This window comes from Macaca fascicularis, chromosome 6, assembly GCF_037993035.2.
Source record: "Macaca fascicularis isolate 582-1 chromosome 6, T2T-MFA8v1.1".
Lineage (NCBI taxonomy): Eukaryota > Metazoa > Chordata > Mammalia > Primates > Cercopithecidae > Macaca > Macaca fascicularis.
In genome coordinates this window covers 101,212,460-101,226,541 of record NC_088380.1, presented here as the reverse complement: position 1 = coordinate 101,226,541, position 14,082 = coordinate 101,212,460, and the positions used below count along the sequence as shown (strand labels likewise).

The window sequence follows — 14,082 nt, the reverse complement described above, 5'->3', positions numbered from 1 at the left end:
ATCCATTTTTTGAATTTTGGTGCTTCTTGGTCTGACACCTTCCTTAGGAATGGACATGGCTAAGAATGCCAGACTTAATCCCATTTCCTCCCACAGAACAAGCACAGGCAATCTCTTTCTGACCCCCATGCCTCACACCTGGAGGGAGGAGAAAAATTGTTACCTGTTGGACCTGGTTAGGGAAGCCCCAACCCCAGAATCCCTCCTTTCGGGGATATCAGAGGGCTCTTCTGGTTCATTCAGGGAGTTGCCTGTGCTGTCCAGGTCGCTGGGTGTGGTTCGATCGTTGTCCACATCCAGGTGTATGTGTTTTGGAGAGGATGGGCAGGGAGAGACCGAGTCTAGGGCTGAGTCCGAGTCTCCCTCATCAGAAAACTTCTCCGACCACTGATTTGACTATCCGCTGCATCCCCTTCATGTGGCAGAGGATGTCATCCAGCTCGGGGAAGATGTCCTCCTCCAGATCTGCCAGGTCCCCTGAACTGGAGTAGAGGATGGAGCCCGGCACGTTGTCATAGATGCTCAGGCGGCTGCTCATGGAGTTGGAAGAAGTGCGCCTCCAGTTCCTTGGGGCTGTCGCTGCTGTTTTCCCTCCTGAGGCTGATGTGGCCAGGGCCGTGGAAGCTTCCCGTCCTCCAGTTCACAGAGCCTTATTCCCTGAGGGGGAGAAACTGCTATTGATGAGAGCTTTGGGGGAAAGTGCCGGGCTTGTGATCTTCAGGGATGTAGAACACTGTGTCCTCTGGGTAGCTCTCGCGGTTCTTAAAGTTCTGCTCCATCACATTGTTAAATGCTGACTGTCTGAAAGGATCGAAGCCCTCTAAGTACATGCCCACCCGCTTGTTGCAGGCACTGAGGCTCCGGGTCCTGGTAACAGGGCTGGGCGTGCTGACCGCGCTGCTGGTCTCCGACTGGCTGCTGCTGCTGCTGGTCTGCGTGGAGTTGGAAACGCTCCTCTTTCGTAGCATGGGGCCGTTGACGCCGTTGCCGTTGAGGGCGGAGATCTCCACGCAGTTGAGCTGCTTCAGCTTCTCCTCATCCACCCCCTCTTGCAGGATGGGCCCACTGATGATCAACCCCAGCTTTGAAGGCACTTTGTGCTTGCTGTGGTGGGAGCCCTTGAGCTTCAGGTTCTCCATCCGTTTCAGCAGACTGTGTGTCTTGGACTTGGCAGTTTTTTCGTGGCCTTTCATGCTGAAGCTGAAGCTGGACAGTTCCTTGGGAGACGGCAGGCTGCCGAAAAAGTCGTCATTGCCTGCCAAGTTGCTGGAGGAGCAAACGCTGATGACGGAGTTAGTCCGGGGGGTGGCAGCATCCTCGCTGGGGGGCGCGTGGCTGGGGAGGCTGCCAGTTCTGCTGAGGCTGCGGACTGAAGACACTTCCTGACGCTCGCCGAGGTCCATCAGCATGCCTCCGGGGCTGGCGCCGTCCTTCGGGTGGGAGTCGTCTGGGGACCCAGGGACTGGGTCTTGTTTTGGAGAAAAGACATCAAACTCTTCAAGCTGGGACCATCTCTTGCTCTCCCTTTGGAAAGTCCATTTGCCACTGATGGCACAAGGCTCATCCTCGTCTGAATCGTCACTCTGCAAAGACAGAAAGGAGCCATTCACACACCGGGGCTGGCAGCCAGCAGGGAGCAGGGCATGAGCAGGAGGCTGCTCATAATATGCCAGTAGTGTCAATTCTCCCCTTGTACTTTATAATTTTAAGGTTTTTTGTTTGTTTGTTTGTTTGTTTTTAGAAATAGGGTCTCTCTCACTCTGTTGTCCAGGCTGGAGTACAGTGGCATGATCACAGCTTACTGCAGCCTCAAATTCTAGGGCTCAAGTGATCCTCCCACTTCAGCCTCCCTAGTAGCTGGGATTACAGGCAAGTGCCAACATGCCCAGCTATTTTTTTTTGGTAGAGATGGGGTCTTGCTGTATTGCCCAGGTTGGTTCTGAACTGCTGACCTCAAGTGATCCTCCCACCTGTGCCTCCCAAAGTGCTGCGGTGACAGGGATGAGCTACTGTGCCCAGTCCCATTTACATATATATATATATATATATATATATATATATTTTTTTTTTTTTTTTTTTTTTTTTTTGAGATGGAGTCTCACTCTGTCGCCCAGGCTGGAGTGCAGTGGCCGGATCTCAGCTCACTGCAAACTCCGCCTCCTGGGTTTACGCCATTCTCCTGCCTCAGCCTCCCTAGTAGCTGGGACTACCGGCGCCCGCCACCTCGCCCGGCTAGTTTTTGTATTTTTTAGTAGAGACGGGGTTTCACCGTGTTAGCCAGGATGGTCTCAATCTCCTGACCTCGTGATCCGCCCCTCTCGGCCTCCCAAAGTGCTGGGATTACAGGCTTGAGCCACCGCACCCGGCCCCATTTACATATTCTTTTTCTTTTTAAAATTTTTTTGTAGAGAGCAGTAGCCTTACTATGTTGCCTAGGTTGGTCTCAAACTCCTGGCCTCAAGCGATCCTCCAACATGGGCCTCCCAAACTGTTGGGATTATAGGCATGAGCCACAGTGCCCAGTGTTTTGTTTTGTTTTTTAAATAACAAAGATGTATTTAAAGAATTTAACAGGAGAGTGCCTGACTAAATGCTGCAAGTTTAAATAAGAACTATTTTATGGAAACTCTGGGATCTGCAGGCTGTTCTTTAATTGCTCACAGAGGAAACCTCCGAGATGGTGAAAATTCCAGGCATGCAAAATATTCTGAACTGAAGTCAGCAATGAGCAGGACTGCCTCTGGGCTGCCTTCCGTTGTGCGGTCTTTTGTTGGTGTATGTTTATATTCCCTCTTGCAATTAAAAAGGTAGTTTTCAAACACTAAGAAGAGTAGCAACTCAAATCTCTAGACACTAAAAATTTATAAGGTCTTCCACTGGAATAAAGGGGCCCTGGATCAAGGTGGGTCATCACGCAGCTTCAGTCCACTAAGTGGCAACTCAAATCTCTAGACACTAAAAATTTATAAGGTCTCCCACTGGAATAAAGGGGCCCTGGATCAAGGTGGGTCATTACATAGCTTCAGTCCACTAACAGGGCTTTGGAGACTCTTACCAGTAGTACCTTTTCTTCACCTCCCCCACAAGACATGAGGGCTAGTGCTCAGGCCACAGCTGACCTGTGAAGTTTCAACCTCAGTCATGCTCCAGCCAATTGAACAAGGCTTCACAAATACCCAGCCCTGACAGCTCGCAGTATTCAGAAACACTAAGGAACGTCTTTGCTGATTATGCCTGATTTATGTACAGGACTCAGGGATATGCTGTCACACGGACTACTGCATCTTGGCCTTTTCGGCAGGATATCAAAGGGCACAATTCAGTATGATACACGTCTTTTCCACTGGTGTGGAAAATATCCTATGGCTCAAGTTTCACAGGACAATGAGTGGAAAGCATGGAGCGCTGGCTTCTCTCTTCTGCACAGTTCAGTGGGCGCCGAGGTTCCAGTTCATTTGTTTAAAAGTTTTGACTCCCCAAGAAGGCAACTTTTTGCAGCTCAGGGACTCTGGCATAATTCAAATTTGTACCCGGAAGTCAGAAATATGTTCTTTGACCAGACTCATTCCTGTTTACTCTAATTTGTGACACTTACTCCCAGTGCTACACCCACCTCTTCTTCTAAGATCTCATAAAAAGTCTTCACAACTCACACACAGAAGAAAATCAATTTGGTTCTGTACCACCATTTGACTAAACTGTGTGGGATTTCCTGCCTTCTCCTCTTCCTCCTCCAATTCCTTTCCTCCCTCCAAATCTCTTATTATTCTTCAATATTGCACAAATCGGCCTTTGCTTTCATCTCTATGGCTTTGAAGCACAGTTACTGTTATATTTGGGAAGACAAAAGAGTTGGAAATAAGCTTTATTTCCTCTATAAGCAAGGCAAAAATCCACTGAGATTCCTTAAGCATGATCCCTTTATTATGTAATAGGCATTGAGTTAATAATTAGGCAAAATCATAGCTGATGTGATCAGGTCAAAAATAATAGATAAAACAATGTAATGGGCTAGTTGCAACTATTGGCTTCAACTACATAAGGCTATCGAGTCTAGGTGATACCATTCAAGATGTAGATGCTTACGGAACAAGAAACTAAGACTTTGAGAAACAAAAGCTATTACAAAACACATCATTCACTTTTTTGTTTGCCCCTTTCCCCCTTATTCTATTATGCAATTTGTATACTCACTCGTTTCCGATGAGGACTAATTTCCAGCTTCATCACCGCACATTTGTTTAAAGTATTTGGATGCCTATAGACCAAAGAAATAACGTTAGCAAAGACAGGCAACCACTCTCTAATAAGTGGATATACACCTGTTTTTAAACAATTCATATATCTAAGGAGTTTCTTGGAACTCAGTAATATCTAATACCTAGAGGAGTATTAGAAACTTCTTTAAAAAGTGAGTCGTTTAAAAATACCTTGGCCGGGCGCGGTGGCTCACGCCTGTAATCCCAGCACTTTGGGAGGCTGCGGTGCACGGATCACGAGGTCAGGAGATGGAGACCATCCTGGCTAACACGGTGAAACCCCGTCTCTACTAAAAATACAAAAAAAAACCAAGCTGGGCACGGTGGTGGGCACCTGTAGTCCCAGCTACTCGGGAGGGTGAGGCAGGAGAATGGCGTAAACCCGGGAGGCAGAGCTTGCAGTGAGCTGAGATCTGGCCACTGCACTCCAGCCTGGGCGACGGAGTGAGACTCCGTCTCAAAATAAATAAATAAATAAAAATAAAAATACTTTTATGTTTCTTAAGTTTTTCACTTTAATTTTTATATTTTAGTGTGAAATGGCACACAGCTATGATACTGTCAAGTCTCTGATTTTTTAACTCTCAGTGAGTTGCTCTTACTGAGAAAAATCATTCTTCCAGTAACTCTTAGGTTGAGCCATTATGGACTGCCACACGTGGTGCCAAGAAAGAAAAGTTTCTGACTGGGCACAGTGGCTCACGCCTGTAATCCCAGAACTTTGGTAGGCCGAGGCAGGCAGATCACCTGAAGTCAGGAGTTTGAGACCAGCCTGTCCAACATGGCGAAAACCCACCTCTACTAAAAATACAAAAAGTAGCTGGGCGTGGTGGTAGGTGCCTGTAATGCCAGCTGCTCGGGAGGCCGTGGCAGGGAGAATCGCTTGAACCTGGGAGGTGGAGGTTGCAGTGAGCCGAAATTGTGCTACTGCACTCCAGCCTGGGCAATAGAGCCAGACTCCATTTCAAAAAGAAAAAAGAAAGAAAAAAAAAAAAGTCTGCTATGTCTCCTTTCACAAAAATAGAAACAGCGAAACAGCAACAAAGAAGCAAGTAGAGTTTTTGGCAAAATAAACAGTGTCTTGTATTTCAAATTAAAACTCAAATTTAAAAAATTAGTTTTAGTTATCTCTGATGAATCATAATCTTGGACAGCCTGCTTAAAATTTTAGAGTCCTTGCACAGAATGGAAGTTGAAGCCCTCTTTAATATCCAATATTTAGAAGAGCTTCCTGTTAGAGGACAATATAATGTATGCTATAGTCACAACAATAGGACAAATGATCATTTAAAGAATTTGCATACTGTAACTTCAAGGATCCAAATCTTACTGAGTTCAAAATTAAGCACTCAGGTCAGATTCTTTTTTGTAACAGGCATCCTATCGTAATTATGATACCAATACTTTGACCTCTGCCAAACAATTTAATATCAATTTAAAATTAGGGAAATTTAGTTCCATTGAAAATAAAATACTTACAAAAAAAAATCGAAAGCCTCATGGAGAAATAATGCAATAGTTGAAAAAAGAAACTCTTTAAATATGCTGAACTAAATGGTATGTACAAATATGAATGACAGCCCTTCAGGCCCCAATTTTCCTGCCATCTCCCAGATGGTCATCACTCAGTCTTCCTGAAATGAACCTGTAATGTGTCTGTTTGCTATCTGCTATCACCAGTTTTCCAGTTTTTCCTTCAAATTGCAATTCTTACATTTTCGTAAGATAAGATCATTTAATTCACACAAATTCCTGGGAATCGTGAGACCACCTCAGGGCTTTATCTTCCTGATCCTGTTCTTGCAGTTTGCCTAACAATGTTGATGCAACAGAATAGAAAGTATTTTTCCCTGCCTGATAAGCCCAATTTTGACTTCATAGCTTATGTGGTAGCCTGTTTATAGAATAAACAAAGATAGCACAGAGTGCCTATGTTCAGAAGAATTCTGTGTTGATGGGGAGGAAAAGAAAACAAATAACTAAGAAAAAGTCTGCATACTTTAAAATGAGTGGATATAAGGTCCCTCTATTGGGGGTATCAATTACTTAAATGACTTACACCCACAGCGTTTTAGTTCTCAAATGTTTTCAAGATTTAAAGAATCCGGAATAGTTACAGTTAGTCTTAGGTGTGGGTTCCATTAATCAAACCTGTAATCAAATACTCACTTGACTTCATTTGGGCTTTAATGGTTGAATGGTTTTTATAACCAAATTTACTAGTCACAGAGGCCTATGGGGCTGGGGAGGGGTTTAGCTTCACAAACTCTAGATTTTAGTCAAACGAAAAAGACCCAGGAGGCCAGTTCTATAAAGGTCAACATTATCTTTTTATGTTGGTAGCACCAATCTAATGGCATTACAGACCTAAAGCCCACAGTTATATCCTAGGGTTTCTGTGGTTTTCATTTGTCCCGGAGGACCCCCAAATAATGTACTGTGCTGGGACCTTATTTCCTTACAGGGACAGTACTGATATCAAATCATAGTTCCAGCTACACAAACGAGGCCTACTACGGGCCAGGCACTATGCTAGGCACTTCCTATGTATGACTTCATCTTCCCAACAAACCTATGGTATAGATATTATGATTAACCTTCATTTTACAAATGAGGAAATGGGGCTTGGGGAGGTCACAGATCTTGTCTAAGTCCACACAATTAAAACATGGTGACTCTCAAACCCAGTAACTTCTGTGTTCCTTTCTTTTTCTTTCTTTCCTTTTTTTTTTTTTTTTTTTTTTTTGAGACAGAGTCTTGCTCTATTGCCTAGGCTGGAGTGCAGTGGCATGATCTTGGCTCACTGCAACCTCTGCCTCCCAGGTTTAAGCAATTCTCGTGCCTCAGCCTCCTGAGCAGCTGGGACTACAGGCGCCCACCATCATGCCCAGCTAATTTTTGTATTTTTAGTAGAAGTGGGGGTTTGCCATGTTGCCCGGCTGGTCTCGATCTCCTGAGCTCAGGCAATCCGCTCACCTCGGCCTCCCAAAGTGCTAGGATGACAGGCATGAGGCACCGCGCCCAGCCATCTGTGTTCCTTTCTAACATAAATATTAATGGTAGTAATAAATGAAAGCAACTTATATCCTAAGGGATTCCTCACACAGTGGCTGAAATGCTGGTTTCATAACCCATCTGTCCAGAAACCCGGGCCTTTCCCATCCCTCTAAGAACCCTCCCAGGCTGGGCTCCACAGGAATGTGTCCCTCTTATCTCCTGGGCAACTTGTACCCTGCTCTGAAGAGGGAGGAGCACAAGGCTGGCCTATCGAAGGTTCAAGAGCTTCTCTGCATGGAGCTGCAGGAACCCCGATAAAAGCACAGCAGGTGGGGACCTGGGCCCCATTGTATTCAAAGTAAAAACAGGCCAAAAACAAAGAAGAGAAGAGCGAGAAGGGGGAAAGAAACAATTTTCCAAGTAAGACTCTCACAAAAATGGTTACAATTCTTAAAGATATTTTCTTGGAATCTGTACAATTGCTTTAAAAAAAATTATATGCTACTCCCAGGCTTTCCTTTTCTTTCTTTCTTTTTTTTTTTTTTGAGATAGAGTCACTCAGGCTGGAATGCAATGGTGCTATCATGGCTCCCTGGAGCCTGGACCTCCTGGGCTCACAGGATCCTCCCACCTCAGCCTCCCAAGTAGCTGGGACTACAGGTATGCGCCATCATGCCTGCTTAATTTTTTTTTTGTTTTTTATAGAAATGAGGTCTTGCCATGTTGCCCAGGATGGTCTCCAACTCCTGGAGGCTCAAGTGAGTCTCCCATCTTGGCCTGCCAAATTGCTGGGATTACAGGCGTGAGCCACTGTGCCTGGCTACATGCTTCCCTTTTAACAGACCAGAAATTGTGACAAAGTTAAAATCTGCTCTAAGGTGGGCTGCTGAGCATGGCTCAGGCATCTGACGGGCTGCTCTACAACAAAGTGCATACTGCAGATGACAGTGTGGAAATCTATTTTTCATTATACAACTGTCACTTAAAGTACACATAATTCTTTGCTGTGTTTATAGAAGGAGTCATTTTTAATTCCCAAGGAAAATAGCAATTTGGAATCGTTTTTAGAAGCTTTAGAAAGGCAAGCAATAGAAAGAACATTTCACAAGAGGTATCCTTGTAGTGAATCATAGTTCACAATACTACCTGCACATGCTTCAAGACAAAGTGAATCACTCCTTCAGGATTACTATTGAGTATAGCTCTCATAATCTTGGCCTTACCACTGGAATTGCATTATACAGTAAAGCTAGCAAGATCAGGCCAAAGCCACTTCTCCAAGCCACTTCTCTCATGTATCTCCAAGGGCAGATATATGAACCCCTTGCAGAGTGAATGTAAAAATGCTGGTAGCAATCTAAATCCAAAAAACCTATAGTCCCACACTTGTAACTTTTGGTTTAAGACAATGTCATTGCTCTCAGAAAACCCATTAAGTCTACAAGTCTTCTTGCCCTGAGTAGAAAAAGAAGGCCCTGCTTACTTCTTGACCAAAGGAGCTGTAAGATCTGTAAATGTCACAGGTACATGAACACTCTAAACTAAGAATAATGCTAGAGTATATATGAGATCGCTTATAAGATCCCTGCATAAAATATGGTCCAGTACAAGAGGAGGAGGTAGGCGGGAAAGATTTTGTAAAATGTTTAAGCTGAATTTCTGCAACCATATTACCACATGTATTTAAAATCAACTGTTCAGAAAATATCAACAAGGCAAAGACAAAAGTCTATAAAAAGTCTGTCAGTCTAGAGAGAACTTCCAAATCACAGGGCAAAATTTCAAATAATACTGTAGCTTCATTATTTGCTGGCCCTTGAATTCCATAGGCCAAAGGTATTTGGAAGAGGCAGGTCTAGCAAATGAAGTGACTATCACATGATCAGTACAACAAGTATCTCAACTACATTATGCGGCTGACAGCTCAGAACTTGTAATGTGTTGTAAAGAAAGGTGCTGGCTGGGCGCAGTGGCTCACGCCTGTAATCCCAGCACTTTGGGAGGCCAAGGCGGGTGGATCAGGAGTTCAAGACCAGCCCGGCCAATATGGTAAAACCCCATCTCTACTAAAAAAATATACGAAAAATTAGCTGGGCCTGGTGGCGGGTGCCTGTAATCCCAGCTACTTAGGGGGCTGAGGCAGAGAATTGCTTGAACCTGGGAGGCGGAGGTTACAGTGAGTCAAGATTGCGCCACTGCACTCCAGCCTGGGTGACAGAGCGAGACTCCATCTCAAAAATAAATAAATAAATAAAATAAAGGAAGGTGCTTGAAATACACCCAATAGAGGTCCCTTTTCTTCCGAACATTTGTTTAGGCCTCTCAAAAGGGGCATCATTTTCATGAAAAGTCCATTTATGTGAACTTGGGGATAAGAGCCCTGGGGTTTTCCATTACAAACCAGTTGATGACTATTACTGTGTTCTGAAGAATTTCCTTTTTTAAAAAAGAAAATCCAACCCTAGGCCTTTCTGTACTTACTCAAATTTGGACCTGATAATTTAAGTTTTAAAGTGCTCTGACATCCATCACTGCATTTGCTATGAGGTGTTATTCTATGCAAGAGAGAAAACTGAAGTCCAACTAGCATATCTGGCAGAGTCTGCTTCTTCTAGGCTTTTCTTTTTGCCAAAGATCTAGCAGCACAGATTTATTTGCTCCAAAGAAAGGTGGCTTCCCAAAAGGTACTCAGAGCCAGTGTAAATTGCAAAGTACAGAGGATGCTTTTTCTCCCAGAAATGGAAAACAACATTTCACAAACTGATATTCTGAGAAAGCATTCAAGAATTTAATCATGACCCTTTGGACTGAAATGCTGCAGTGATATTTTTACGACCCAAGAATTCCTAAGCTATTGCTGCTGTCCAGAGCACCCACTCTCTAACTGGCTTAAAATGTATGAAATGACGTAATGCTTAAATATTTCCTAAGATGCATCTCAGAAGTGACCTCATGCATATGCATGATCACCAGTGATGGATTGAAAACAGATTAATTCTGCTCCACAGCTAAGCACGAAAACATTAAAAAAATGTCTGGAGTAGTTCATATTCCAGATGCGGACTCCTTCCCCTCCCGAAACTGCATCTGTGACATTTTCTTCATTCCCAATGACATAGTTATGATATTACACTCCATAGTGAAGTTCTTGGAATTAGCTTTCTTTCAGAAAATGGGTACATACCCTGTACATTTCTATCAGTCATTTAATTGGACTAGAAAAGTGACAGTATTTCTGTGGTTAAGAGGACTCTTTGTTTTTCCCTCTCTTAAACCATGAGAACTAGTCTAGTCTGTATACTATTCTAAATATCCCATCTATCTGCCCCAAACCACTGCTTACTTTGGCTGCTTCAAATAACACTGTATTATATGAGAAAGGCAGAAAACAGAACTACCACTGCTTTCTTTGTCTACAAAGAGGAAAGAAATACTGGATGTCATTTTACCTTCATGATGTTTTTCCAAATTAAAAAAAAAAAATACTGAGACGGGGTGTGGTGGCTCACTCCTTTAATCCCTGCACTTTGGGAGGCTGAGATGGGTGATTGCTTGAGCCCAGGAGTTCAAGACCAGCCTGAGCAACATGGCAAGACTGCATCTCTACAAAAAATACAAAAATTAGCTGGGTATGGTGGTGTGCATCTGTAGTCCCAGCTATTCCAGAGGCTGCAGTGGGAGGATCACCTGTAGCTGGGAGGTCAAGGCTGCCATGAACCATGATTGTGCCACTGCACTCCAGCCTGGGCGACAGAGTGACACCTTGTCTTTAAAACAAAACAAAACAAAACACACACACACACACACACACACACACAGGCTGGGTGCGGTGGCTCACGCCTATAATCCCTGGACTTTGGGAGGCTGAGGCAGGTCAATTACCTGAAGTTAGGAGTTTGAGACCATCCCGGCCAACATGGTGAAACCCAGCCTCTACTAAAAATACAAAAAATTAGCTGGGCGTGATGGTGGGCGCCTGTAATCCCAGCTACTTGGGAGGCTGAGGCAGGAGATTTACCTGAACCCGGGAGGTGGAGGTTGCAGTGAGCCAAGACCGCGCCATTGCACTCCAGCCTGGGCAACGAGAATGAAACTCCTTCTCAAAAAAAAACAGAAACAAAAACAAAAACAGAAAAACCCTGAAATTAAAATAATACTTATTTAGTTTCATAATCAAATCAAACTATGTGAATTTTGTCTGTGTATAATTTTTTCCCCCGGAATTCAGCTTTTAGGGATTTTAGTTTTTGAGAAAAATTAGAAAGGATGAAAAATGTCATGAAGAGCTTGAAAGGATTATCAGCGTCCCATCATTGTCTGCTACAGGTTTTATTACCTCCACCTCACTAAAACCTACAAGCTGCCTCTTAGCTTGAAGACCCAAAAGCACAACCATCAAGAATTTCTGACAGTTTTATTCAATTTCACATCATTTAACTGCCTGTCGCCTATATGTTAAAGACCACGCTGAGTTATTTTATAGCCTTATTTCATCCTATCATTATTTTATACAAGGGAAAACTGAAGAGGTTGAGAGGAGCTTTCCTGGAATGCAAGCGATGCTCCTGTCTTTATACGCCACCCCCCATTTATTCCTCTGAACATGCTAAATTTCCATCCTACCCTTTTAGGAAACCTTAATCCAAGTTTCCTAACCACCTTAGAGTTGTTACTTGTTACACCAATTATATCATATCAAATATGGAATGCTATTATTTGAGTACTTCCTAGGACAGTGTGGATGCTATTTTAATGGAAATACTAAATAACAATATTTTACTTAATTTTTAATTAAAAGGTCTACGATCGCTATATGGCTTGCCAATAAAGACCTAACGCAATTAGCAAGAACAAAAGCAAACAAAGCCCATCTTAGTGATAAGTACTGTGTTCTTAAAAAATAAAAAAGGAAAACACTCTCCATTTACCTGCATAGAGCCTCAATGGCATCTCTGTCCAAAAAATCATGCTCTCTCTTGACCAAGGAAATATAGATGGGGAACAAGAAATCTATAAGAAAAATAAACAAATGTATTTGTTGAGTGCCTATAACCCAGTTTGCCAAATAGCCAAGTTTACCAAAGCAGGGAAGAAACTCTTCAGCACTGTACTAAGCACCTCCTGTAGGACGCCTCATTCCCCATCAAGTTCTACGGGACAATAAGGCAATTCAAGCCAATCCTGCATCACTGTCCTAAAGGAGCTTCACCTTTAAAGTGGTGGAAACTCAAAATATTGCTTCTGGTCAAGAAGTGGTTCAGAACATGGTTTTTGTTTTGTTTTGTTTTGTTTTTTTGAGACGGAGTCTCGCTCTGTCGCCCAGGCTGGAGTGCAGTGGCCGGATCTCAGCTCACTGCAAGCTCCGCCTCCCGGGTTCACGCCATTCTCCTCCTCAGCCTCCGGAGTAGCTGGGACTACAGGCGCCCGCCACCTCGCCCGGCTAGTTTTTTGTATTTTTTAGTAGAGATGGGGTTTCACCGTGTTAGCCAGGATGGTCTCGATCTCCTGACCTCGTGATCCCCCCGTCTCGTTCTCCCAAAGTGCTGAGATTACAGGCTTGAGCCACCTCGCCCGGCCCAGAACATTGTTATACCCTTAAACAAACCAGCGGGCAATAAGCCTCCAGTATAAATTATAATATAAGCCACAATGACTGTCAGAAGAATGCTGCCTTTTAATGTGGCTGGGCCATGTGTATGTGTGTATCTTTGCTCACGTGTGATCAGGGAAAAGGTCACAGAAGAAAAACTGAGCCACAGAAAGATCTAGAGAACAATGAAAAGTGGTAGGAAATGGAATGTAGTCCACTCACGTGGCATCAAGAGCTAAGGAGAATTCAAGATAGGCTTTTTTAAAAACAAATATTAGCACTGCAATATGGCCTCATAGGAAATGATATAACTCCCCTAAAAAGAAAGGGTTGGCTATAAAGTTGCTATAGAACAGCAGAATCTCAACTCCTTTAATCTGTAGAAGAGTTCATTCCATTCTCTCAAGACAATGAAGAAGTTGTATCAGAATTGAAAACCACAGAGGGGGAAAACAGTCAACTCAATGGAGGAATTCCTTTCTCCAGACGGCCTAAAAAGATCCCTTGGTAAGTAAATATACCCAAGAAAAGCAGAGTGGAAGTAGCCACTGTGGAAATTTACAACAGCTCTGAAATTGCCACTGGATAAAGGCAAGTTATCACCCTCTTGGAGTTCGAGTTATGAGGGCAAATCATGGGCCTCCTCAGTAGAATGCTACTACAGTACCAGGAGGAGGAGTGTCTCAGTGTGGGGTAACTCTTTGGACCAGACCTGGGTGAAATCAGTCATCACAGCAGGAAACTAGAATCACCACAAGCTAAAAAATTCTCTTTGGCTGGGCACTGCGGCTCACATCTCTAATCCCAGCACTTTGGGAGGCCAAGGAGAGAAGATCATTTGGGCTCAGGAGTTTGAGACCAGCCTAGGCAGCATGGCAAGACACTTTTTTTTAAATTTTAAAAATTTAAAAAAAATTAAAAAAATTTTTTTTGGGCATAGTGGCACGTGCCTGTGGTCTCAGCTACATGGGATGGTGAGGTGGAAGATCACCTGAGCCCCAGAGTTTGAGGCTGCAGTGAACTTTCATTATACCATTGCACTTCAGGCTGGATGACAGAGTGAGACCCTGTCTGAAAAAAATAAATAAAAAATAAAACATCCCTTTGGCCTTCAAAATGGCTAATGCCACACAGCGGAATAAACATGGCTGTCAGCAGTTTTGGAGATGCAGGTAATTAGTCCTGTTTCAGTTCTTGTGGGTACATAACTGTTCATTATGTTTTTATTATTTCTTA

General features: G+C 43.6%; 1 pseudogene; it reads right to left on the bottom strand.

The window, feature by feature from the left end:
- The window catches only part of LOC135971518 (rho GTPase-activating protein 7-like), a 66,565-nt pseudogene that overhangs the window by 14,733 nt on the left and 37,750 nt on the right, over positions 1–14,082 (bottom strand).